The sequence below is a fragment of the Ochotona curzoniae genome, unplaced genomic scaffold (genome assembly GCF_017591425.1).
Source record: "Ochotona curzoniae isolate NIBS_2020 unplaced genomic scaffold, NIBS_Ocur_1.0 scaffold_4505, whole genome shotgun sequence".
NCBI lineage: Eukaryota > Metazoa > Chordata > Mammalia > Lagomorpha > Ochotonidae > Ochotona > Ochotona curzoniae.
The window spans coordinates 42,380,787-42,408,131 of record NW_024467118.1 but is presented as its reverse complement, the minus strand read 5'-3'; the positions used below and the strand labels follow the sequence as shown (position 1 = coordinate 42,408,131).

The window sequence follows — 27,345 nt, the reverse complement described above, 5'->3', positions numbered from 1 at the left end:
AATTGTGGACTTATGTAATAGTTTAGAACCTTGTCAGATTGAAATTTTTAAAAAAAATACTTTCAAGAGTGTTTAAAATAAGCAGGCACTGGCATAGCAGCAGTCTTGCCCTTTTGTTCTTAAGCAAAAGCACTTTATTCCATTCTACCATGGCTTTTCCATATCTTCTTTTCCTAGGGGAAATTTACTTTTTATTTAAATAAGTTATTTTTATTGGAAAGGCAGATGCACAGAGAGGAGGATCCTCTAGCTGCTGGTTCATTCCCCAAGTGGCTGTAGTAGCCATAGCTGAGCCGATCTGGAGCCAGGAGCTTCTTTTGGGTCCTCTGCATGAGTGCTGGATTCCAAACCTTTCCCAGTCTACAAGCAGGGAGCTGGAAGGGAAGTGCAGAGGCCAGGATACAAATCAGCACCATAGAGGATCCTGGGCATGCAGGGGTATGGTTTAGCCACTAGGCTATCACACCAGGCACAGATAATTTGCATCTAAAGTATGCCTGGAGAACCTAAACTAACACAGGTTTTGGATTGCTTGCTTGCTTTTAATTTTTTTCTGTTGAAGAACAGTGTTTGATTATTCAATACTTTCTTAGATAAATCTGTGAATGTATTACTGTGTCAGTTGAATATTTTCTACTGAAAGGTCCTTGAATGAAGGGAAAATGAAGAGATTTAGACTCCCTATCACTTTAATGGCATGTGATGGAAGACAAAGACACTGAAATGATGTGTCTGAAAAACAGAATGGTCCCTGTTCTAGCACCTATACTTATCTTCCAGAGAGAAGGAGGTGAACCACTCCAGAAAAGTAGGTCTTAAACAGAGTTGAGGTTTGGTGAAAACAGCACATGAAGTGCACCATTTTCAGCATTTGTGAAATGCAAGGTAACTTTAGGGGGGCAGTGACATGTAAGCCAGCAGCACTCTATGCTATGAAATATCATGAGCAAGGTACAAGAAGAAGGTACAAGAGGCTGCATAATTCTATAATCATTCAAAACTGAATAAACTCATATAAATATTCAACAATTTTTTGTCTTAGTTTTCTGAAAAAATCAGATACTAAAACCTATTGATTGTGAATTTGTGTGTATAGCATATTACTATAGACTTTATTTCATTCATTACACAGATATACCCAGAACAGTACCCACTCAATGATGATGAGCAAAACAAAAGAAATCCCTGTAGTTTATACTCTAGGTAGAGAAGGAATCCAGTGAAAATTTCACAGCAGTAAAACAGAAGATAGAAATTAAGGGGATGTGATGAAAGAAAGATTAGAAGATGTTTTAGATTTCCAGGCAAGGCTGTCAGGATGAGAAGATCTTAAGGCAAACCTGAATGATATGAAAGATCTAATCAAGTCAGATTAGGGTGATGAGACCACCAGGCAGAAAGAACACAAGTGCAAAATCCTCAAACTAGGCTTAAGCTTGGCTATACTTGAGTAATAAGATAGACAAGGATGGCCAAACTGCAGCAGAACTATGTGCATGGTCCTACCAAATAGTACGTGGTCAGTATAATACTTGTCATTTGCTTATGAACTTGTAAAGGGAAAAGCAACAAAAACACAGCCTGGGACAATGGATTTATTACTGTCTGTATAATAATGGCTATGGAATGTAATAGTATCAGTTAACATTCAATTGCACTGCCTGATTATCTGATGAAAGATATCAATATCGATTACGAACAAGTCATAATAAAGTCTCAAAGTATTTAAGCTGTGTCCAGTTTACCACAGTTAGACATACGTGAAGTAGCCTCACCTGACCTCAGCAGGGTCTCACCATGGCTGGACACAGTCTCTGGCTAGTCAAGTCTCTGCTCTTCCTCCACAAATGGCCATGCGTGAAAGAATATTATGCATATTCTCCTTGGTATCATCAACCAAATGCTAAGGGCTGAGAAGCAGATTTTTTTTAAGTATACAAGAAATAACTGGCATTAAATAATTAAAATATGCAATTACAGTTCTACATTATACTTATACTTTTTAAACATAGCTAAATACTGTACTTACCATAGTTAAATACTAATTTTTGTTTTCACTAACGAAATCAAACTTGAACTCCAGTTCTTCTTCTTATAAAAGATAGCATAGTCCATTTTAAAATATCTAGTTTGTACTTTAAAGTAACATAATTACTATTAAATCTATTCCAATGTGTATCCACTTTAGATAACATACTGTTTAAAAAATATTTCCACAATTTTAACTTTATAAGATGTTAAATATTTTTCTACATAAAGAAATGGAAGTTAACTGAGTTGCAAATGCAATATATGTTACTTTTATATTAAAGAATGTTATATAATTTATCATTCTTAAAATAGTGGATGCGACTCACAGATTTTTGTGGTTATATAATTTTTCATCCAGGATAATAAGGGATCTTAATTTTAAAAAGCTCATAATATACTTAATAAATGTATAAATACTCTTGCAGTCATTTGAATAGATAGGAAGCACTGTAATTTCTGTGTAACTAAAATATCAATAGTAAAGACAGTGAAATTTTTCCTTTCACGGAACAGAAAATATAAAATAATCTCAATGTAATTTTAAAACTATGAAACAACTGGAGAATCAATCATGAATCCTATGAATTGTGTTAAAAACTTTTCGGGCATGCCTGTAAACTATCAAGCACGTAACTGTACGAGCCACATTGTCTTATAATTGGTGACAGTAGTCAAAGCATATTTATGTTGTAAGCTTATCTCAATGTTGATTGTAGTAGCAGAAACATATTGTTTCACTGTTATATAGCAAGTTTTTAAATCTTAGCATTATTTACATTATGAATGAGATAACCCTCCACTAAGATCCCTCCCTTGTTTAGCAGGATCTCTATCTTTATTCAGTAAAAATTGCATGGTTATTCCCTCAAATTATGAAATTCAAAATGACTTTTAAGTATTGCAAAATGATCATTGGAGATAAAATTTCCTTTGGATGTTAATTATAGTTATTAAGCATTCCATTATTGAAATATATACTTTATTAGTACTCAGTACTATACTATAAATTAGTTTGATTGGAATTTTGATAACAATACAAGTTTATCCAACCATATATGCCTTTACGGTTCTTAACCTGTCACTGCACACAATCAGAATTGTAATAGCTTCCTGAAATATTATGCTTAATTTTTTCCTCACCTTAAAACCCACTATTGGCATAATATATGCATCATATAGAATTATAAGTTGGAAATTATTTTTTGCAGCACTTTATAAAAACTATTCTTTGACGATCCTGCTTTAACTGCTTCTGGTAAAAACTCAGCTGCCGCTGGGTTTACAAAAGTCATGTTCATCTACACCACTTCAACATTTTAATCTTTACCTCCTTTTCAAGTAATTCCATATACGATACTTAGGAATGATTTTATTTATAAAAAGAGAACAAGTTTTATGTATTTCAAATAAATAGTTTTAAGAACTGCTACCCTTCCTCCTTTCCTTATTTTCCTTTTAATTTTTACAGTGACATATTTTCAATTGCATTTATAACTACAAGGTTAATTCAACAAAAAACTTAAGTAACAAGCAGAAAAATCACTGTTACTAAAGTGTATATATAAGAGCTATAAATCACAAAATTTCCATTACTTTCATACACATGAGACTTTATTACAGCCTGTGTTTTAGTTACCACAAATGGAGGTAAACCTTATCTTTTGGCTCATGTCACTAAGCATAATGATTTCCAATTGAATCCACTTTGTTGCAAAAGACAAGATTTGATCCTTTTCATGGCTGAGTAATATTTCTTTGCATCATAACTTAACCAAATATAATCACTTGATGGACGTCTGGATTGATTCCATATCTTAGCTATTTTGAATTGAATAGCTAAAACATGGGAACACAGATAATGCATTCATATGTTGATTTAATTTCATTAACTTTCCAGGGGTGGAATGGCTGAGCCACCTAGACTTTCAAGTTTCTGAGGAATCTGTATACTGTTTTCCAGAGTGGCTGTGCTATTTTACATTCTGACCAGGAGTGTACTAGAATATCTTTTCCTAACATACTTACTATTTGTAAAATGCCTGTACGTATCCTTAGCCCATTTCTTAACTTTTCTTGCTGTGTTGTTGTTGAGTTTCTTAAACATCTTACATATTGTGGATATTTACCCCTATCAGATGCATGGTTGCAAATATTTTCTTCCACACTTTTTGGTTGCCTCTTTGAGTGTTTCTTTTTCTGTGTAGAAGCTTCTTGGCTTGACATAATCCCATTGTCTATTTTTTTGCCTTTATTGCCTGGGTTTTGGGTATCTTATCCAAGAAATCTTAGCGAAATCATTGCAAAACACTGACAAAAGGTAATAATTTGATCATTTCAGGGCTGAGACTTAGATCCCAAATCCACTGAGTTGATGTTACTACAGAGTATAAGATAGGACTTTTTTTCATATTTTATGCATGCAAAATTTGTTGAAGAGACCATCCTTTTTCCAGGAAGTGACTCTGGCTGCCAGTCAAAGATTATTGGTTACAGATTTGTGGATTAAATTCTGTGACTAAATTCTATTCCATTGATTGATGTGTCTGTTGTTGAGACAATACTAACCTATTTTGGTTATACATGCTCAGTAAAATATATTGTGCTGCTTCCAGCTTTAGTTTGATTGTTTAGGTTTGCTTTGGCTATCCATGGTCTCTTGTGATTCCATATGAATTTTAAGGTGATTTTCTCTTTTGTATTCTGACTGGAATCACAATGAATATGTAAATTGCTTTGGGTAGTATGGATATTTTAATTACACTAATTATCCCCATATATTTTAGTGTGAGTTATATTTTTCTCACTATTTAATAATTCTTTTTGTGGAGATTATGTTTAACTTTGCTTAGCTTCTGTGAAGGAGACAGATCTTACAGGTTCTTAGCCATGGCAAGGTTTATGTTTTTGAGTAATTATTTTACATTATCAGAGAAAGACAACTATAGACTAATATCTTTGATGAGCATAGCTTCAAAAATCTTCAAAAGCTACAGAATGAAATCCATTAATATGTCAGAAAGATCAAACAACTTGACCTATTGGGATTTATCTCTCTTATGAAGGAATTGCCCAATATTCACAAAAACTAAATATATCACATTGATAAACTAGATAATAAAAACCATTTGATCATCAATATATGCATGGAAAACACAGGATAAAATGTATTTTTTCTCATTGGATCTATTAAAGTTATCAAATTTTAGGATTGTTGTGATACCTGTGTATTCCTAATTTCCTCCATGCATCTCTGAATTTCCACTCACTACAACATATACTGAATTTTTTCAATTTCCTAATTTTCTTTGTTACCATAATTGATTAAAAAGCAAGTCCATTTATTTAATTCTTTATCCATTTTTATTCAGTGTCACACTGTTTTCATTACAGTAGTATACTTTGAAACCTGGTGTAGTAAGGATTTCAACTTTGCTTTTCTGATACAAATACCACAAATATCCAAAACAAATTTGAATTTCTTTTATGAATTTTAGGATGGCACTTTTTTAGCAAAATGTCATTGGAATTTTGATGAGAATTGCATTAAATATATAAATTATTTTGGACATTCTGATAATGTTCATTCTTCTATAAAAGCAAATCTATGAACATGAGAGATCCTTCCATTAATTTCTTTTCAATTTTCTTTTTTAGTATCTTATAATTTTCACTTTGTAGGACTTGCAGATCTTTTGTTAAGTATACCCCAAATATTTAATGCTGTTGTGACTACTGAGTCGAGTTGCTGTATTAGAAGCCTGGAGCTGCATCATGGATACAGAGACTCGAGTACTAGTACCATCACTGCAGCCTTCCAGCTGGGAAGCAGAGCATCTAGCTGCTGCAAGTGGCATCCAATATGAGACCAGGAATCTAAAACCTAATTCCGCTGTGCCACAATGTATGCCCTGAATGGTCTTTGTGATATCTTGGTGAATTTGTCATCTGAGGACAGTTCAAATATTTAAAGTTGTGTTACAGTTTCAAATTCTCTAGTTAGGCTCCATTTTCTCCTTTTGGATTTAAAAATGCTGGAATCTACCATCCAAAAACCATGTGAAGTGCCTCTGACTCGGCTAGCATCATACAAAATCACACAGAGGAATCTTTATTTCACATGTTAAAACAGCTCATTGAGCAAAAAAAAATTTTTTTTACTTCCTCTCAGCTGGTGGAATATGCTAAATTTTTTATGGTAAAAAATGTGCTTAGAATTGTCAGAAATTGGGCCCAGTGGCATGGCCTAGTGGCTAAAGTCCTCGCCTTGAATGTCCTAGGATCCCATGTGGGCGCCAGTTCTAATCCCGGCTGCTCCACTTCCCATCCAGCTCCCTGCTTGTAGCCTGGGAAAACAGTCGAGGACGACCCAAAGCTTTGAGTCCCTGCACTCACAAGGGAGACCTGGAAGAGGTTCCTGGTTCTCGGTTTCAGATTGGCTCAACTCCAGCACTTGGGGAGTGACTCATCGGATGGAAGATCTTCCCCTCTATCTCTCCTCCTCTCTGTATATCTGACTTTGTAATAAAAATAAATAAATCTTTGATTTTTGACAATTCTTTTGTTTTTTTTTTCAGTTTTTTAAAAAAAACATGGAAATTCTGTTATAAAAAAGTATACTCTGAAGTTGGACAAGGTAATAATGTTGAAGCATAAAAACTTCCAAATAGACTATTTTACTTACAATTGCACTGGATTTTCATTCCAATGAAATAGGAATGGAAGTTTATGGGGATCTGTAAGATAAATCTGCACTTTAAATGGCATCTGTTCAGTTTCACAGCAAGCTGATGTCTTATTAAAACCAATAAGACCATTATTTAGAGCCGAAAATTACTGCAAGACTGCCTTGCCATAAAAAAATGAAACAAACAAAACAGGTTATAGTGAATAAAGCTACTTATTAAGCATGAAAATGATCCTTATCTGGGATTATTTGTATGTAGTTTTAGAAGCATTTCCATCCTCAGTTGTCATTCCTGCAATAAATACTGAATTATAGCTGCATTTTTCCTAGCAACACATAGAGATATTCCATCTTACAGCAGGGATATAGGAAGTATTGAATGAAGTGATTTTGTTATGAAAGGAAAAATAGAAAGATGAATGAAAGCATAAATTTATGAGGTTAAAATGCAAATTTAAGGGCACAAGTTATGCATAGAGGCTCAAAGTAACACAGTATTCCTAAAATACAAGCCTTAAGGTTATCTTCTAAGTGTAGAGTTGATAAAAATTGCTAATATAATCCAAGTTCAAACAGATTTTGAAAGATTGTATGAGATATGTACAGTGTAGCTATTGTGTGTTCACCATGTCACGAAATAGACAACCCCAAACACTGAAAAAATTTGTATTTTTATCACAAACTAAATGTAGCTAGATTTATGCAGGCAAAATATCTATCATACTTTTGATAATTTCTAAATGAAATAAAAATTTATTCTGTAAAATAGCAAATAATCATTATAATATGTATTAACTTGATTAAAACAAGTGACCTGAATAATGAATATGTAAGTAAATGAATAGTTGATTAGATCTGTACATTTTCAGTATTAATTACCTGTGCCAAACCTCGGTGTCCAGCCACAAACACACATAGACAACTTCCCTGAAATTGGAATATTCTGTTGCTCATTTAAAAAACAGCCATCAACTTTCTTTGGAGCTTCAGAGAAATCTGTATTATTTGCCTGAATGCATTGTTGGCTAGAACACTAGATTACTAAAATTTCATGTGTGAAATAACCATAGAAATGTACAAGTTTTGAATTCACACATTTAATGCAGCTAACCTCCTATTGTTCACTTGACAGAAGACCAGACTAACTCAGTAGAAAAATTTAATAACTGACACATCTCCCATCAATACTGAAATTCCATGAAGGCAGCCTGCTTGGTTTGCCTGTAGAAACCAATGTGTCTACTCAATGTCAGTCATTTATATAGGAATACCAGTGCACACTATTTATTAATTGGATTCTAATCTCTCTCAGCCTACATGAACCACTTACATACCCATAATTTTGTTTACTTCTATTTATATTCATTTTTATTAAAACATAGAATTCTAAAAGTGCAATTACAGTCCAATTAGAGACTATCTCAGGAGAATAAAACAAAAAAAAAACCCATTTCTTAGATAATATGAAGTAATGTTTGTGTCAGTTATCATTTCTGCCATGACAAAACACCACAGGCTAGGTGACTTAAACATTCACTTGTCAAAACTGACAGCTGGAAAGCCCAAGCTCACATGGCTAGAAGGCTCTTGCTAGCATAGAACACACTTCACTGTGTGGTCACATGGCCTTTCTTCGGTATCTGCTTGTGAGAGGAGAGAAAGCTCTTTGTCTTGCTATTCCAACTCATCTCACAATGAGAAACTTAATCTCAAAATCTCATCTAGACGAAATTTCTACAAAAGTTCCCACCTCCAAACACCATCATAGTTAAGGATCCAACAGAACAATTTGAGCAAGATATGATCATTCGTCCAATAAGAATACTTCTAAAAATTTGACAAGATATGGAGATGTCTATTTATTTTTTAATTTCAGTGCTTTTGTTTCCTCCTGAGGGAGACAGAGAGAGAGAAAAACTTGTATGACTAATGTTTTCTTGGAATAATAATATAAATTCAGGACACAGAAACTTGAGGTCCTCAAGCTCATGGATAATTAACAATTTTGTGGCAGAGAAAGGTATTTTACTATATACCCATAGTAATGGTGATGGCACTAAAAGACAAGTAAGACGTTTAAAAAGACAACAGAGAAACTAATGAAAAGTGGCAAGATAAGAGAAATTTTGCAGAAGTCAAGGACTAAACCTGGGATGTGAGTTAGGAAAAACAGGATGATCTTGGTGGGCAAACTGGATGCAAATAGATGATCACATTTAGAAAAAAGCCTATTCTGATTGGTGATAATACTGTGAACCTATATTCAAAAGTGCACAATATTTATTCACATCACTGTAGTTCTATTATACAGTGAAAATGAAACGGAAAAATTTGATCCGAAAGTAGAAGTCTTAAATGGCATATCGATGAGCTGAGCTTTACCTGCCAGACACATGTGGTGAATAAAGTTGGTAACCATCCATGTGATTAAAACAGCAAATACAGCTAATATTTATGCAGCATTTTTGATGCACCACAATTCATTATATTTTAAGGACAGAGTGACAGAAAGAATCTTCTATCTGTGCGTTCAACTCTCCAAATGCCTACAACAGCAAGGGTGGGACCATGCAGTAGTTAGGAGTCATCTGGCACGTTATGTAGGTCTTTAGACCAGATAAGGAATGCAGTATTGAGGCAAAATCTGCTCTCTCCAGACACTTTGGAATACAGTAATGGGAGACAGGATTTGAACCAGTCACTGCATAAGCTGGGAAAAGAGCAGCAAAGCAGCAATTTAGGTTCAGACATTGTAGGTAAAACTCCATTTTTATTATTGCAGAAACTACATCACTAACATCTACATTATATCAAAGTGGGTCTCCCAAGGTAGCTTATAAAATATGATGTACAAATAAATGAATAAAATGTGTGATGATAACCACACCTCTTTTGTGTTCCCTGCACTGGATTTGAGATATGAATCTTTTTAGAAAACATTTTTCATATACTTGAAAAAATAACCAGAAGCAATGAAAGAATGCTGAATAATCTGCCCCATAAAAATCTATTACTGCACTCCACTAGATTTTAATGCTTGCACTAAAACATTATTGATATGCTCAATATCTCCTTTTTAATTTTACAAGTAGCACCCAGAGAATTTAGGCAAGATAGATAATAAAAAAGATAACAAATGGTACATGAAAGGTGAGGAAGTTTAAATTAAGGAACATATTTGTCAAAGCTTCTCATGAACTTGACTATTTTAAGATTTCTTCAAATTGTGTTACAATAGCAGCATGGGAGAATAGAAAAAGACACAAATTGAAAATGATGCTTTATGACATTATGTCAAAAAAGGATCTTTGCTCTGTTTGGGATTTACAGGACACAAACAAGCAATCTTGAAATATTATCTTACAGCTTCCTAATTCTGTTCTTGATTTATGATTTCCAAACCCAAAACTAAACCTGAGATTTATATTCATTTTCATGTATTTTGTTTCATCTGGAAATTGCTTCTCATGGTGATACTTCCTATGATAAATTAGACATTCTGACTCCACTCCATCTGACGACACCTAAAAGATCATAATAGTCATTCATCTGTACAGTACAAATAGGAACAGTTCAAGTATTCAATGTTTAAATTGCCACCACCTGTACAGCCTTATGAATGATGCTTACAGATGTGCTTCACACAAGAAATAGAGAAGGGTAATCACAAAACATCAAAGACAGTGAAGGCAGAAAATACTAAGTGCATACAAGACACCTAAAACAAACTATGAGAATGTTTAGAAGAAAACGGTAGGACCAAGTCATTACCTTGTATAACTCTGAATAAAAAGGAATAAGTTATCCAGTTAAAAGGTGCAGCCTGGCTAAATAATTTAAAAACAAAAAGAAGATTCATCCACTTGTTTGCTGTAAGAAACATCCTCACCAACAAATATGCATACAAATTTACAAATTGAAAGTGAAAGATTGGAAAAAGATATCCCATGACAACAGAAAGGAAAAATAAACAGGTTTAGCTATTCTAATATCAAATAGAATAAACATTCAACAAAATTAAAAAAAAAAAAGATGAAGAAAAGCATTTCATAATGATCAAGGGATCAGTTCAACAATAAGTGAAAAAATATATTCATAATGGAGGATTTCAACACCTATTTCCCCATAGAACAAATCAACTAAACACAATTTAAAAAAATATTCTATGGATCATAGAGACATAGTTTATATAAAATATTTCATGCACAGATGCAGAACACACATTTTCATGAGTTCATGGAACCTAAAGGATGAACTGCATGCTAGACCATAAAGCAGGCCACAGCAAAATAAGAAAAAAAAAAGCAAGAGTAAATCATACTATGTATTTTTTTTTACCCTCATAGAATGAATGAGGAAATCAACAACTAAAAATATTTTTATGGAATATGCAAACTCTTGGAAACTGACCAAAAAACATGATACTGTATGAACAGGGAGTTGCAGAAGAAATCAAAACATTTTTTTAAAAAAATTCTAGAAACATGAAGATGACAGCTAAAAATATCAAAATTTAAGGGAAAGTTCCTAGCAATTAGTGCCTACATCAAGACATCAGATTTCATGAAATATCTGGTCTGTCAGCACATCTCAAGGAACTAGGAAAACAAGAAACCAAGCCCAAAGTTGGTAGAAAGGAAGAATTAGGAAGAATTAGAATTAGAGATCATAAACGATATTGAAACTAAAAATATATAAGATCCATGCTCATGGATTGCTAGACTTAATATCATCAAAATGTGCATACCACTGAAGGGATTTACAGAATTGATTGTGATCATATTTAAACACCTATGACATTCTTCTCAAACTCAGGGGGGAAAAATGCTAACTCACACAAGAGACTCCAAATAGCTGAAGTAATCTTAAACAATAATAAAAAAATCTGGAAGCATCACCATTCCTGACTTCAATATGTTGAACAGATAGCTCTAATCAAAACAGCTTGGTATAAGCATAAAGCAGACCCAAAAAGCAATGGCACAGATAGAAATCCCAGAAATTAACCTGCACATCTATAGTTGACTGTTCAAGACACAGGTGTAGGCAAAGACTTCCTAAACAGATTCTGAAGAACTACAGTCAAAACAAAAATAAGCAAATAGGATTAACATCAAGCTAAGAACTGTCTTCACTGCAAAGGAAATGAGCCCACCAACAAAATGAGATAAAATATGCAAACTATGCAACTGATAGAGAATTAAGATTCAGGATCTATAAATTCAAGAAACTCAACAGCAAAACTATTCAGCTAATAAATGAGTAAAGGACATGAAAAGAAATTTTTCGAACAATGAAATTCAAATGGCCAAGATGAAAAAATGCTCCTATTCACTAGCCATTAGCATATGCAACTAAAACTACCATGCTATCTCATTAGAATGGCTGTCTCACAGAGATCAAAATACAAATAAGTGCCGGTGAGAATGTGGGAGAAAAGCTACTCTTGGAGAGAATGTAAACTAGTGCAACAATTATGGAAGACAGTGTGGAGATTCCTCAAAAATCTGAAAATTGGTCTATTATATGACCCAACCAGCCCCCCCATTCCTGAGAATTCATATAAATATATGAAGTCAGCATGTGAGAGAATTAGCTGTATTCCCATATTTATAACTGCTCAATTCACAATACCTAATGTGAAATCAAACACAGATCAAAGATAATGTAACACATATATAAATGTAATATATATGTATGTATATATGTGTGTATATACTACAGAATACAACTCAGCGATACAAAAGAATGAAATCTTATCTTTTGCAACTAAATGGATACCATTAGAAACCATTATGCTCCTAGCGAAGTAAGCTAGTCCCCAAAAGACAAATATCATGCTTTCCCAAACCTGTAACAGGTAATATACACAGTATAAAATGCAATCTATAGGTGGGAGAGTAACATTCTGGGATTTGATTTTTTGTATATAGCCCTAGTTTACACAGTAGAGGAATAACAGGTATGACTTTTGTTGTTTGTTTATGCTTGTCAGGCATTAATACCTTTACCTTAATCTGTGACTACAAAATGAAATCAATGTAACGATTGTAACTGCTTCTCCTCCTCCAAAGAGAGAAATCAGGACGGAAAATGGTAGGTGAATAGGGAATGTGGGCAGGAGTGTGGTAGAGTGGGAAGTATTAGTAAGCTCCTATACATCTATTGTGATGTAAATGTAACTTCTCTATACAAAAATAAAAACAAAATACACAACTGTTTATGAAAATATAAAATGGAGATACACCAAATTTTAATAATGGTCCCTTTTAGGAAAAATACGTGTATATAGAAAGTCCTTCACTCATTAGTCCCCTACATATTGTCATTTTTAACAGTATATATTTATTCATTACTTGTGTGGTTTCCTACAGAAGGACTTCAACTCAGAAATCCATGAAAACATATCACCACATAAACTGGGAAAGAGGTAAGGCACTTTCAGTCCATTCTAAGTGTCTGCATGCTTTCCTTGTTTGTGCAGTAACTATCCAGATTACTGACAATTAGGTCCATTTGGTGAATATAGGAACAAAGGCCACCTATAAATAGTAACCAGAACTCTAGCTGTAATTATCATACATGAATTGCCTTGAGATTCTGGAATAAGGGCATAAGATAGGAGAAGACTAAGAGGGTTATAGTTCCCAAGCCAGAGTTCTAGTTTCTGGGTTTTAGAAAGTTGGTACAGAAATAAAAACCTAGGGAGATCAGGAGAAGAACTAGGATGGATTACATAAGATATAAATTTTATTTGTTAAATCTTTAAGTGTGCCTAGCAAATGAGAGTTGATCAAAGTGAACAGGTTGAAAGGGATGGAATCTGAGTTAATACACTATCAAGTTTACAGAGAACTATGTTCTTTTGTTTAACTGTTCCCTGAAAATAGCCTGGATCAAACTGAAGCCAGCTACCTGTCATTACGGGAATTCTGTGACTGTAAGTGTTCAATGTGTACCTGGATCTCTGGGCACACAGAGATCTTTTGCATGGTGCATGTGCTGGCATGGGTGGGTAGGCAAACCTTCAACAGGAAAACATCAAAAGAAAAAATGATTCTAAAAACTGCACAAGAGAATCACAAGCTTACCATCAGAAGGTCTTCATCCTGAAAAGATCCAATTTATACATAAGAGAAATAAAGGCCTTCCAAATCATCAAATTGGACACCCAATCACCCTATAAGTGATGTTTAAGGATATACAGAAATGAAAAATTATAATCACTATAATGAACAAATACAAAAGGTAGAAATCCCCTATTATTGGTACATTGGAAATCCAAAGCAAAAAATGAAAACATTTTTAAAAGATTTATTTATTTATATTGGAAAGGCAGATATAGTGGGAGAAGAAGTTAGAGAAAAGATCTATCATCCACTGATTCACGCCCCAAATGGCCAGAGCTGTTGAAGCTGAGCCAATCTGAAGCCAGGAGCCAGGAGCTTCATCCGGGTCTCCCATGTGGATGCAGAGTCTCAAGGCTTTGGGTGGTCATTCACTGCTTTCCCAGGCCATAAGCAGGGAGCTAGATGGGAAGCAGGGCTGTCTGGATTAAAACCAGCACCCATATGGGATCCCAACGGATGCAAGGGGAGGACTTAAGCCACTATGGTACCATGCCAGATCTAAATGAAAATATTTATGGAAAAACGGAAACAAGAATTGATCTTTCAAAAACCACTCTGAATGAAAGTGGCCTAAATTATAGATTGATTAAATTGACTTAAAAACATTATTCATCTATTTGCTGCCTACAGGAAACACCTCAGTAACAAAGACACACCCAGAACCATGGATAGATATTGTATGTCAAGTGAAAGGAAAATCGAGTAGTTATAGCCATTATAATATCAAACAAAATAAGCTTGACACAAAAATTAAGAGACAAAAAAAGACGTTGAATAATAACTAATTGATCAATTCAATAAGAAATGTGCCTACATTTAAATGTACATGCACCCCATGCCAGATCACTTGACCATTTGAACCTATCATTAACAGATCTAAAAGGAAGCATAGCGTTCAATCTAATCATAACAAAGGGACTTCAACACCCACTTTTGTTAATGTTCAGATTGACTGGACTGAAAATCAATGAAGAAACAACAGGGACCAAGCATGATAGCCTAGTGCCTAAAATCCTCGCCTTGGGATCCCATATGGGCACTGGTTCTAATCCCAAAGGCCCCACTTCCCATCCATTCTTGGGTTCTTACATCTGCTTGGGAGACCTGGATGAAGCTCCAGGCTCCTCACCTCAGATTCGCTCAGCTCCAGCCATTGCAGTCACTCGGGGAGTGAACCATCAGAATGAAGATCTTCCTCTCTGTCTCTCCTCTCTGTATATCTGACTTTGAAAAAAAAAAAAAAACAGAACTTAAGATTTAATTTTTATTGCAATCTACACTGTGGGTCACATGGACCCAATTGATTTCTACAGAACATTCCATCTCACTGTTGCAGAATACATATTCTTTACTTTGTACTTATTGAAGGATAGAGGATAAGGTAGATTATAAAAGAAGTGTCAGCAAATTTTAAAAAATCATATCATGTATCTTTCCTAATCACAATGGAAGACAGTAAGAAACTTCCTCAGAAATCTGAATATAATATAAATCTGAACATACAATATATAGTAAAAGGTTCTACCTCAGAGTTTATTTTCAGGAGACAATATATGAAACAAGTATCTAGAAATTACAAAGGACAGGGCAAGCATAATGGCTCAACATGCTAATCTTCCACCTCCAAGTGTCATATTCCATCCAGCTGTTGCACTTCCATCCAGCTCCTTGTTTATGTCTGGGAAAGCAATAGAGGATGGCCCAATGCTTCGGACCCTGCACCCACCCATGAAGGAGATCCAGGAGAAGTTTCTGGCTCCTGTTTTTGGAGCTTTGTTCAGCTCTGGCTATTGCAGCCATTTGGAGAGTGAACCAGCAGATGGAAGATGTTTTTCTTTGCCAATCTTTCTCTCTGTAAACCTGAGTGTCAATAAAAATAAAATCTTTAAAAAAAAAGGAATTACAAGGGATATGATAATAGAGCAAAATGGAGTTTTAAATATGCCTCTATTAATATATAACTGTTTGTTGTTCCACCCTTATGAGACACATAGAAGTTATTAGTAACCTGTACATTGCTATAATAGATTGGATCAAGTCAAATTCTTCATTCCATTTGGCTTATCAACACTAAGGAATAACGTTTTCATTTGACTTGGATCACAACACACTATTGCGTCCCTAACTTCACTGCTTCCTTTGGCTCAGGACAGCCTTCCTTTTCTCACAATTTGAAGAGTGAGGTGCTCACAGATTCACTGTTTAGATCTATGTTCTCCAATCATTTTAGATTTCATTCACATAATGCTTCACAAATTTATTGTTAATAGATATTTCCTAGATTTCCAAATTCTATAAAGAAATATACCTTGAACTTAAAATTCACATGTCTGACTACCTATTTGAAATTACCACATTAAAGGCTATTGGTTGTAATTTGTGGTAGTCATGCTATGCTAGCCTCACACAGAGAAAGGCCAATTAATGTCCCAGATGCTTTGCTTCCCATCTTGCTCTCTACTAATGTATCTTGAAAGCAAAGGAAGATATCCCAAATACTTTGGCTCTTGACACCCTTGTGCAAGTTACAGATGGAATTTAGGTTGCCAGCTTTGTTCTAACACAGCCCTGACCATCCAGGACATTCAATGAATGAACCAGTGAATGTTGGTTAGATTTCTTTGTGTCTCCCTTTCCCTCACTCTGCCTTTCAAATGAATAATCTTTCATTAAAAAAGAAAAGCCTATTAGTAGGCCCAGGTTGTAGTTCTTTTCCAACCTGGAAAATTTGATCTTCAACAAAATGTGTTTAGTTTTATTTTGTGTTTATTTTATTTGAAAGGAAGAGAGATAAATATAGAACAAAGATCTTCCACTTGCTAATTCATTCCTTAATGCCCATAGCATCCAGGCATGGACCAAGCAGAATTTAGGAGTTCAGAATTTAATCTGAGTCTCTTGTGGGTGCCAAAGACACAGTCACTTGGGCCAGCACCTGCTATACTCCTGGGAGCACAGTAAATGAAAGCTGGAATGAAAAGAACTTGGAATCAAACCCAGGCACTCCCATGTAAGTGGTCAAGTTTACAAAATGCTTACCTTCTTTGCAAAAACCAATATTATTCACAATTTGCCTTGATTTTATGTTACGATACCATTATTTCAATAGTTAAGAACAAATCCTCGAAAACACCCAAAGTTTCCCTTTTCTCTAATATTATATGTTCAATACATCAGTAAGATTGCCTCTTTCACCTAACTATCCATCCAAAATCTAACCATTTCTTAGCATCTGCACATAACAATTCTGGTGCCGGACAGATACCCTCATCTCCTGCCTGAATTATTTTATTAACCTTAATATCAGTGTCTTCTTTTACCCTCTTGCTAACAGCAACTTCACAATCCAGTGACCAGACTGATGCTTCTGTAATGTCATTTTTGATCATGTCACTCCTCTGCTCACAATGCTTCAACAATTGTCCTTGTCACTTACAGTAAAAATCAAAGCCTTTTCATATTCCTGCCAGGAAGGGCTTCAGCTGACCAGTTTGTCATTTTCCTGTTCTCTATTGCTCCTCCCCTAATTAATAACACTGAAAGAAATAGGAGCTGAACCAATATAAATACTTGATTTATAATTTAGAATTACAGGCCCCAAAACTCTGTATTTCCTACATGTTAGAAGAGATGATGGCATGTTTAAATAGGCATTTGGAATATAAGTAAAAGAGTCCTTCAACTCTTTCATTAGCTTTTCTATTTTCTGGAGGGTGACATCCAGAAATAATAGACTAAAATAGATTCGAAAAAATAGATCAATATTTTATTGTCCCTCATTAATTGACATTGAGGATAATATGTTTCATCCTAGGAAAAAGAGAAGAGGAGAAACAGGAGGGTGATAGGGAAAAGAAAAGTAATGAAGTTCTAGCTGTATAGCCAAAATCATAGCTATATATCAATAAGCACAAAATCACATATCTTTAAACCAAATTATGAAGTATGCTACACAAATATTTCAATATTGTCAACTACTAACACATTACAAGGGTTTCCTAACTAAAGAATTCCTACTGATTAAAGCTGTCAAATAACTAACACATTATGAAATAACTGTAAGCAGAGTATAAGTACAGTTTGCCCATGCAGACTGCTACTCAAAAAATGATTTTTATTCAGAACCTCATACAGATTGGTCATTCATATGCAAATTCAGAACTAAGGACAGAATTATGTTCTTTCCGTTTGAGATGGAAAGCAAGCCTGTCCAACTGCCATACCTGCAGGTTATTAATCAATTTCATATTCACCATTATTAAAATATTTTATTACCAATGATGAAATGCATTAATGAAAAATAACTACTTGTCACAGGCAAATATTATCAAAAGTGCAATAGGGCAAGGAGAGCCATCTAACCAAAATGTAATTCATTTGTTTTTCTTTGAAGAATCCAATAAAGCCAGAGACCTGCCAGAGTGTAACCCTTGGTTTATTTGTGGGAGAGAAAAGACAAATAGTAAAGAAAGACAATCCTGTAATTTGGGTATTATTTATCAATAGATGCTCAAAAAATTCTTGATAACTAACATGTTCACATAGGTTATTTTCTATTTGTGAAAAAGTATGAGAAAGTCAAATTTAGAAAAAGTCTCATATTTTGATATAATATACTGAGGGAATTAGTTCAGGCCATAGATAAATTGATCACATAAATCTCTAGCAAAACATATTAATAGCTACAGTAAAATCCAATAAAACAAAATTAGTATCCTTACGCCTCAGGGCATACTCAACCTCTTGTGCAGATTCCAGTTCCCAAGAATCATTTCAGCTCCATGTCCTCCCTCTGCTAAGAAACACTTGCTTTTAAGATACCCATTTTTATTGTCAGACAAGGACTCTCTCTCACATGGAAGTAATCTGTATAAAAAAGTCTTAAGGCTTGTTTCTGAATTAGAAACTGCACAAATTCACATGGAAAGGACAGGCACATTTACTTTTTCATTCCAGTTTTAGCTAAAAATATGAAAATAGTAATGCTTTTATTCAGACAATAATATTCCCATGTGTTTTTTATATTTTTAATGCTACAAAGTAATAAAATGTAAGGCAGCATCATTATTTTCAAGAGAATATTTATAAAAGGAACTTCATGTAGCTCATGTAGCTAGCCAACCATTACTAACCATCCTAAAATTAAACTATGTAAGTAGAACTCTGATACTTTTTTCAGAATACTCTTACAGAGCTATTAAATTACCTGATGTTTCCAAAGTAGATGAATTTACTTCATTAAGCAAATATTTTAATACATATAGGTATATTTATAATAATTTATTAAAAATAATTTGTGGTCTTAAATTGCTAATCATTGGAATACTTGGCATTAAAAATTTAGATTGTTTTCCTTCAAAAATAATAAAATTAAAATTTTTATCACTGTGATAAATGGGGTTACACCAGTCTCCAAGATCCATTGCAATGAAATGTATACTAGTTCTTCAGAGACATGCAAAAAAAAGGCATATCAATAATCACCTATGAAGACAAGCTAATACTAATAAGGTGTTAGAATAAGTTAATCATCTTAGTCTTCATAGAAGTATCACAGCTGAAGAAACATAAAAAATTAAAACAAAGTACAACCCAATCTTTTGTTGTATCTGTGTATCTCATACAGATACCAAGTTTAATGTCTTGTGGTTTGTATGTCTGGGTTGCCCAGGGTAAAGACACACTTCTTGTGGTTATCACTAAAAGACAACTTGTGGAGTGGAAATTGTAAGTTAGAAGGAGGGTCTCGGGTAACAGTAAGATGCTATTTTGTTTTTCTCTAGTTCTACTCTAAGGTTTGATCATCATGAAGCACAAATGAAACCGGTACAGAAATGAAGACTTACAGGAAGCAACAAAATTACCAAGAACTTTAAGCAATAATTTAGTAGACAATTATCTAAACTATTCTTCAATTAATTTTTAAAAAGATTTTTCTTCTTGAAACAATTTATAAACCTTATAAAACTATTTCAGTTTGGCCTGTACTTTGCTACCTGATTGCACCTCTTAACTTAACCTTCACGTGGAAACCCAGATGCAGTGCCTGGTTCCTGCCTTCCATGTGACCTACTCTCAGCTCATTGCAGCTATCTGTAGGGAACCCATAGATGGGAGGTATAGCTCTCCCTGCCTCCCTCCTCTCTGTCATTCTGCCTTTCAAATAAATACATTTTAAAATACAAGAATGATGTTTGCTGGGGGAAGGCATTTGGCTCAACAGTTAATTTGACTCCTTGTACATCCTCACATGGGCTGAGTTTCAATCCTGACTTCAGTTTCAGTTCAGCTTCTTGTACATATGCTTCATAGAAGGCAAAAAAAAAAAAAAGAAAGAAAGAAAAAAAGAAAGAAAAGATGATCAGGCACCCATATTCCTGGTGCCTATATCAGAGACCTGGGTGGAATTCTAGAATCCTAGATTCTGCCTTGCAAAAGCCCTTGCTGTTCTGGTCATTTGGGAAGGAACCAGTAGATGCACAATCTCTCTCACCTCTGCCTTTCAAATGCAATGAGGAAATGAAGACTGTGGTTTACAGAATCAGAATATACAACCCATCAGGAAATATTTCTGGGATCCCTTTATAACATATCTGAAATCCAGCTACTACTCAGATCCTCTGGTGTTACCTTGGGCATTTACAGCAAAGACCTCCCAGTAGGTCAACCTGCTTTATATCCTTGTCTTCTCTGGTCTATTTTCAGTATAGCAGTCAGAATGATCATTTAAAATGCAAGCTATAAACAATACTCAAATCTCAAATGCCCCTCCTGTTTAATAAGATTACATTTTTTTGTACTGTGCATTAGGTATATTTTAAAGGATTATGTTGGGCACATTAGTTTCCTTAACAGGACTGATGGAAACAATAGAGGAGAATCGAAAATAGATCAGAACAGTCACCAGCCTAACAAAGGACTCTAAAATTGCTGCACAGGGGCAGGTTTCTCATTCATTCCTTTAATCCGTATTTATTTGGAGTAAATATGACCGTGCTGAGGAGATAATGATAAAACTAACATGGTCTCTAAGTGTACAAGAATAGCTACAAATGGGAGATATAAAAATTAAAGATCAGAAAAGTTAACCTAATTCGTTAAACCTCATGAAGGAGAGGTACATGGCACTCTGTGGGGATTCAACATATGGAAGAATGCTGAAGCTTACCTAAGAGATAACAAGTAGCTGAAATTTGAGCAATGTCTTCAAAAAGAAAGACGATGCATGGAAAACACATTTCATGAGTACAGAATAGCATGTGAGAAAACACAGCAGTTACAGTAAGGTTCTAAACGGATTCCAATGTAAACAGAGCTTAAGGAGGGGAGATGGAAAGATGGATGACCCTTTGTAATCATATCAGATACACCTGAATATAGCTGTTTTAAATTAGACATTGTTTTAAAAAAATCTAGAAGCAATTTTATCTAGACCTCACCAAGATGAAAAGTACCATTTTAAACTATCAGTAATTGTTACTGTAATATTTTAGTGCTTTTTGTATATAAAGGTGTAAAAGAGTCATTCACATTTATTAAAACAATAGACCAGGGAAAACACACACACACACAAATTCTATTTTCCTGGATGACAACAGTCTCATAACAATAAACAGGTATCCAGATAACGACATCAAACATTGGCATCCCTTTTTAGAACAGTCTATATTTTCAATATATCTATTAGTTATTTGTGATGTTTCTAAACTTTCATCTGAAAAACTAAATAGGTGATAATATGTAGAAAACTGCAAAAGGACAGATTTGTGTCTTTTTGGATACTAAACTGGTTTATAAGTTACGAATTTATAAAAAGCTGGTTGTATAAAAGCTGGGTATAATAATAAAGTGTAGTAAGAGCTGGTACTATCCTAGATCTAAAAGGAAAATTGGTAGGAAACAGTGACATACAGTAAATTGGACTCTACAATGCAGAATATTTTATTTTATACTGATAGAACTATCAGAACCAATGGCAAAGGAGCATGTAAAAAATACTGTTAGCATAAATCAGTTTTGAACAGACAAGAGTGAAAATTTAAATAAATTGTGGAAAAACAGAAAATATTATCTTACTGAATTGGAAGTAATTTGCTAGTTATTAAAACAACAAAAATAATTACAAAAGAAAATGCTGATGGATATGAATAAGCAATTAAAATTTCCTAGTATAAAAGGATAAAATTAAAATTAATAATGTAGAATTGGAAAATACACTGAGATTAATGCATATTTACATTGTAACATAATGTTAAATGTCATAAATGGGATTATGTAATAATATCAAATAATTGGACAAAGGAAAAAGACTATTGAATATATAAAAATGCTCATCTTTTTTATTAGAGCAATTAATGTAACATCTTTAACTATCAAAAATATTTTTTAAGTATCATCCAGTTCTCACATGTAGCTATAGAAAAGTACATTGATTTACACATATCATTACATGACATAAAAATGCCTATACCTTGATTTAATTATTCTAATTTTGATATCTCAGGACAGCATATTCTTGTATACAACAAATGTACACAAGGGTCTTCATTTTGGTGCAGGGTGTTAAGCCACTGCTTGTGACGGGAGCATCTTTATGGGTACTCATTTTAGTCCCTGCTGCCTCATATTCAATGCAGCTCCATATTGATGATCCCACAAAAGCAGGAAAAGGTTTTCAAAGTGCTTAAGCCCCTCCCATCCACATGGGAACCCCAAATTGTTTTCCCTGGCTCCTGCTTCAAGCTCACTCAGCCCCAGCTGCTGTGGCCATTTGGGGAGTGGCAGGGTATGGAAGATCTCTGTCCACATCTTGGTAGGCCTGCCTTTTAAATTAATCAGTAAATACTTTTTTTAAATATAAAAGAAACCTGCATTACAATATTTTCTACAGTGGGATAAAAGTAAAAAGTCAAACTTTTAGTAAAATCAAAAATTGTAGGTTATATATCTTTGTGAAACACCATTTTAAATAATCATCATTTAAAGTGTTTTGACAACATTTTAGGTATACAAAAAATATTGACAGAAAATGCATAAAATGAAAATATGGCTAATAATGCTGTCTTTTGTAAATATGGAGTCACTTTAAAATTTCCTTTTTTTTTTCCTACAGTTGGTATCTAATAATCATGCATACTATGCAGGAACCTGGCTTCCTGTACGTTGTACAGTTGCTTCATCATTTTGTCTATTTTATGCTACTTTGCAATTATTAAAGCGTAATTCTGGAATGAAGAATTATATTCAATTTCATTTAAATGACAATGCAGGCATTTTCCTCTACCAAAATTACTATGAAATTGGTATCTTATGTTATAGCTTCTGTTATCAAGATGAATGAGTTTTGTGAAATAAACAAGGTAAAGGCTACAGGACATTCACATCTCTTAAAAGTGTTCACAGTTTATATTTTCTTCCAACTGTGCCCAGTAATCGATGCTTAAACAAAATAATGTTTAATCTTTTTTAAATGTTACATCTTCGTTTCCAATTTATTAAAATTAGTTCAACCATTCTTTAAGAAACTTGAGTTATAGTTGAAACTTTTAACTTTTAAATTATGAACATATAATATAATAAAAGTATTTTCTAAGCAGGCAGAGGGTGGGGTACCAAACTAATTTGCATTTGCTTAAATACAAATGCAGTTTTAAATTAAACGGCTTTTCAGATCACTGATTCTTTCCATTTTATATAATGATCACTAATTTGAATAAGCATCACTTATGATTAGTTTAGAGCAAACATATTGCAATTAAAGATTACACAGGACATTTTGGTTGTATCTTTAAGTAAGGTTATTATCTTTACTCTTACATTATTTCTCCCCCTAAAAGTATCCAATTATTTTCATTTGTGCTCAATTTCACAGATTTACAATCGGTGTAACTTAATTGAGAAAGAATCGCCTTCTACTGGAGTCATTGATTCTTTCCCTTTAAACTTTTTTTAACATGTGTAAGATTAGGATTTGAAATAGAATGATGTCACTTATAATCTAAATTTACTTTCTTTTGTTAACTAGGAACCCTCATTCCATTTGTAAGATTTACTTTTATGAGAATTAATTGAACACAAAAACATTTACATATCTTGTCTTAGTAGGGTGTAATTCATCAACAGACTTTCACATTTCTTTGTTCTACGCTACTGTAGAAAGCAGCTATTCACTTGCTAAAATTACATCATATAATATTACAAGTTATATTGTTTTGCCCATGTCTTTTTTATTCCGTATCTGTTTCTCCTGAGCCATAAACTTATTGTAGCAAAACGTTTATTACTATCTACTTTTGCTACTGTTCAATCCTGCAGCTATGCATCGCTTCTTTGATTTTCCTCTAATTAAAATACACATATATATTATAATCTTGCATATCTGGTTCATGTCATATCCCAATAGACTACTGTTTTTAAACCTCTTCTTTTTCTTACTCCCCCTGACTTAAATTAGCAATCCAAAATGCAGAAGTAACTACATTTTCATTAAGTTTGCTAAATAATTTGCCACACATTACAATGAGCAGCTATCACTTAGGAAATGTCAATAACCTTAGAAGTTAAACCATGCCGGTTTGCTTCCACTGAAGCATGGAAAAAACTATTACTTTGGGTTTATTAACTGTGCGTATAGGGAACATTCAAAAACAATTAGGTTTTTGAATGTGAACAAGAACTATGAGGAGTATGAAAAGTGCAGTTCGGTTAAAGTAGGAACTGGCTTCTAATCACGCCTCTGGCCCGCTCAGTTTTGTGAAACCTAATATGTCAGTTACCTCTCCTGGACTCAGGTTTCACCAATAAAAACATTTACTGACCAATCCAAAAGGTACCTGTTTTTGGAGAAATCTATCTAACCACAAAATCTCCCAATCATGAACAACCTTGAAATAAGACAGTAAAGAAAGTTTAAAAATTTATTGACTGAGTATTATTGAATCAATGCGATGTGCATCAAAGCTGATCATTAAAAAATGGCAAAGATATATCCATTGTATTCAGCTTCTGAAGATTAAAACAAAGCTAGTCATCCAAGTAGCCAAGTAGCATAGTACATGGAGCTGCCTACAATGCAAGAAACCCACATGGGAGCACCAGCTCCCGCTGTTCAGCTACTGATCTAGTTTGTGTGCCTCAGAGGGTGAAAAATGGCCCAAGTTCTTGGGCCCCCACCACTCCCACCACTCCCAAGGAGGGAACTTCTGATTCCTGGTTCTGACCTTTGGAAAGTCAAATATAGACTTCAGAACATAGAAATATATTTTCTATATTCTATATATAGAAATATATTCTATTTCTATATTCTATATCTATATTCCATATATATATAGAAATATATTTCTATATTCTATATATAGAATATTTCTATATGGAAATTTTCTATAAATATAGAAATATATTTTTCTCTTTCTCCTCCTCCCCCTCCTTTGCCACTTTCCTACCTCCCTCTTTCTGCTTACTTTCTTTTTCAAATAAATCTTTCAAAACAAATCTGGTTCTCAAACACGGAGGTGAAAGCACTGTGTGTTGCATATAGTTCATCCTGGATTCTTAGCAGTTAAGGTAGCCAATGTGTTTCTAAGCGACTTTATCCAAAGGACACGTGCTACGGGTGTGACTGGAAGAGGAAAAGCTTCCCTTTGATGTATGAGATAGTTTTACATCTCAAAGCACCAATTAGTCTCAAACTGGGAAACGGAGAGGATTTCTTTCTTGATTACTAATTCCCAAGAGATGACTCTCAGGCTCTTCACAAAAAACATTCCCTAATCCTAGAAGTTGAAATTTGCTCAGTTTTTTAAAGATTTATTTTTGTATTTGAAAGGGGGAGCAGGGAGAGAAGGAGGAGGAGGAGGAGGATGGAGGGAAGGAGAGGCTAACAGTGAAAAGGAGGGAGGGAGAGAGAGCAGGAGAAAGGGTAAGGGGGAAGAGAGGGAGGAGTAGAAGAAAGGAGAGACAGAGGGAGGGAGAGTTTTACAGCAGCGAGTTCATTCACTTCCCAAATGGATGCCATGGCTAGGGCTGTGCCAGGAACCTGAAAATCCATCCCGACCTCCCACATGGGTGGTAGGGACTCAACACTTGCGCCATCTTCCACTGCCTCCCAGGCTCATTAGCAGAAAGTTGGATTGGAAGTGGAAGCTGGTGCTCAAATGGAATGCTGGCTCACAGGCAGCAGCGAAACCTACTGTACCACATTGATAGCTCCATTTGTCAGCCTTATTAACATATATTTCCAAATATGGGGAAAGAATTTATAATTTGTAAATGAATTCTCTAAGAAATGGAAATCCAACACATTTCTTCCCTAATTTTGTACAAAGAGAATAAATTTTACCATCTCTACCATATGGAGGCATTAACTTCCTAAAATTTAGCAGTTGTAAATGAGCACAAACCAGTCTTGGCAAAAACAATTACTCTTTGGATCACTGAGGACATTGCTCTGTGCATGTGTGTATACATATGTACATATGCATCTACATAATATACACATATATTAATATTTATGTTTATAGTTATTTTTTAAACAAGTAGTAACATTTATTCAAAGGGTGAGGAGTGCAAACTGACATAAACTATGAATCAGATAAGGGGCAAGGGAAAGAGAATCGATACTTTTTTTTCCTTAAGAGAAAAGATTCCCACATTTTGTTTTTTTAATCTGCCTGCAAGAAGCAAGAGACAGGGGCAGAGGTTGAGAGGGAAGCAGCACCTAAAACAGCCAAAAGGCCAAAGGGCCAAAAGAACAAGCCCCCTCCTCCCTCGGGCTTATCATTATTATGATATTATCTAGTTTATTTATTGTATGATACAGGTTCAAAGAATCTGGGACTTCCCCTTCCCCTATTATATTACACTGTTAGTCCTTCAGACAATTGTCGTAAGTCCATCAATATGCTAATTAAGCTTATCCTGACATTGTAGGTGTAGAGAATGGCAGAGTTCAAAATCCTTTGGTCAAGATATATTTAACACGGTCACCTTTGATTTGGAAGTAGAAATAGGACATAAGTTATTTCACTGAGTTCTCTAATTGGGACCATTTGGTTGCAAATGATAGAATTTCCTTTTTTTTTTTTTTTTTTGGTATCATTAAAGGTTTGTATGTTCATTTGTTTATTTGTTTATATTGGAAAGTCAGGTATACAGAGGAGGTGGAGGAGAGACAGAGAGGAAGATCTTCTGTCCATTGATTCATTCCCCAAGCAGCCAAAATGGCTGGAGCTGAACCAATCCAAAACCAGGAGCCAGGAGCATCTTCCAGGTCTTCCACACGGGTGCAGGGTCCCAAGGCTTTGGCCATTCTCGACTGCTTTACCAGGTCAAAAGCAGAGAGCTGGATGGGAAGCAGGGCTACCAGGATTAGAACTGGTACCCATATGGGATCACGGTGATTACAAGGCAAGGACTTTAGCTGCTATGCTACCACACTGGGCCCAGAATTGCATTCTTTTTAATGGCTGAGTAATATTCCATGGAGTACATTTAAAAACATAA

At 34.4% G+C, this 27,345-nt stretch overlaps 1 long non-coding RNA gene across 1 annotated transcript in view; it reads right to left on the bottom strand.

Moving 5' to 3' along the window:
• The window catches only part of LOC121146828, a 156,460-nt gene that overhangs the window by 8,156 nt on the left and 120,959 nt on the right, over positions 1 to 27,345 (bottom strand). The gene's annotated exons all lie outside the window — the stretch shown is intronic.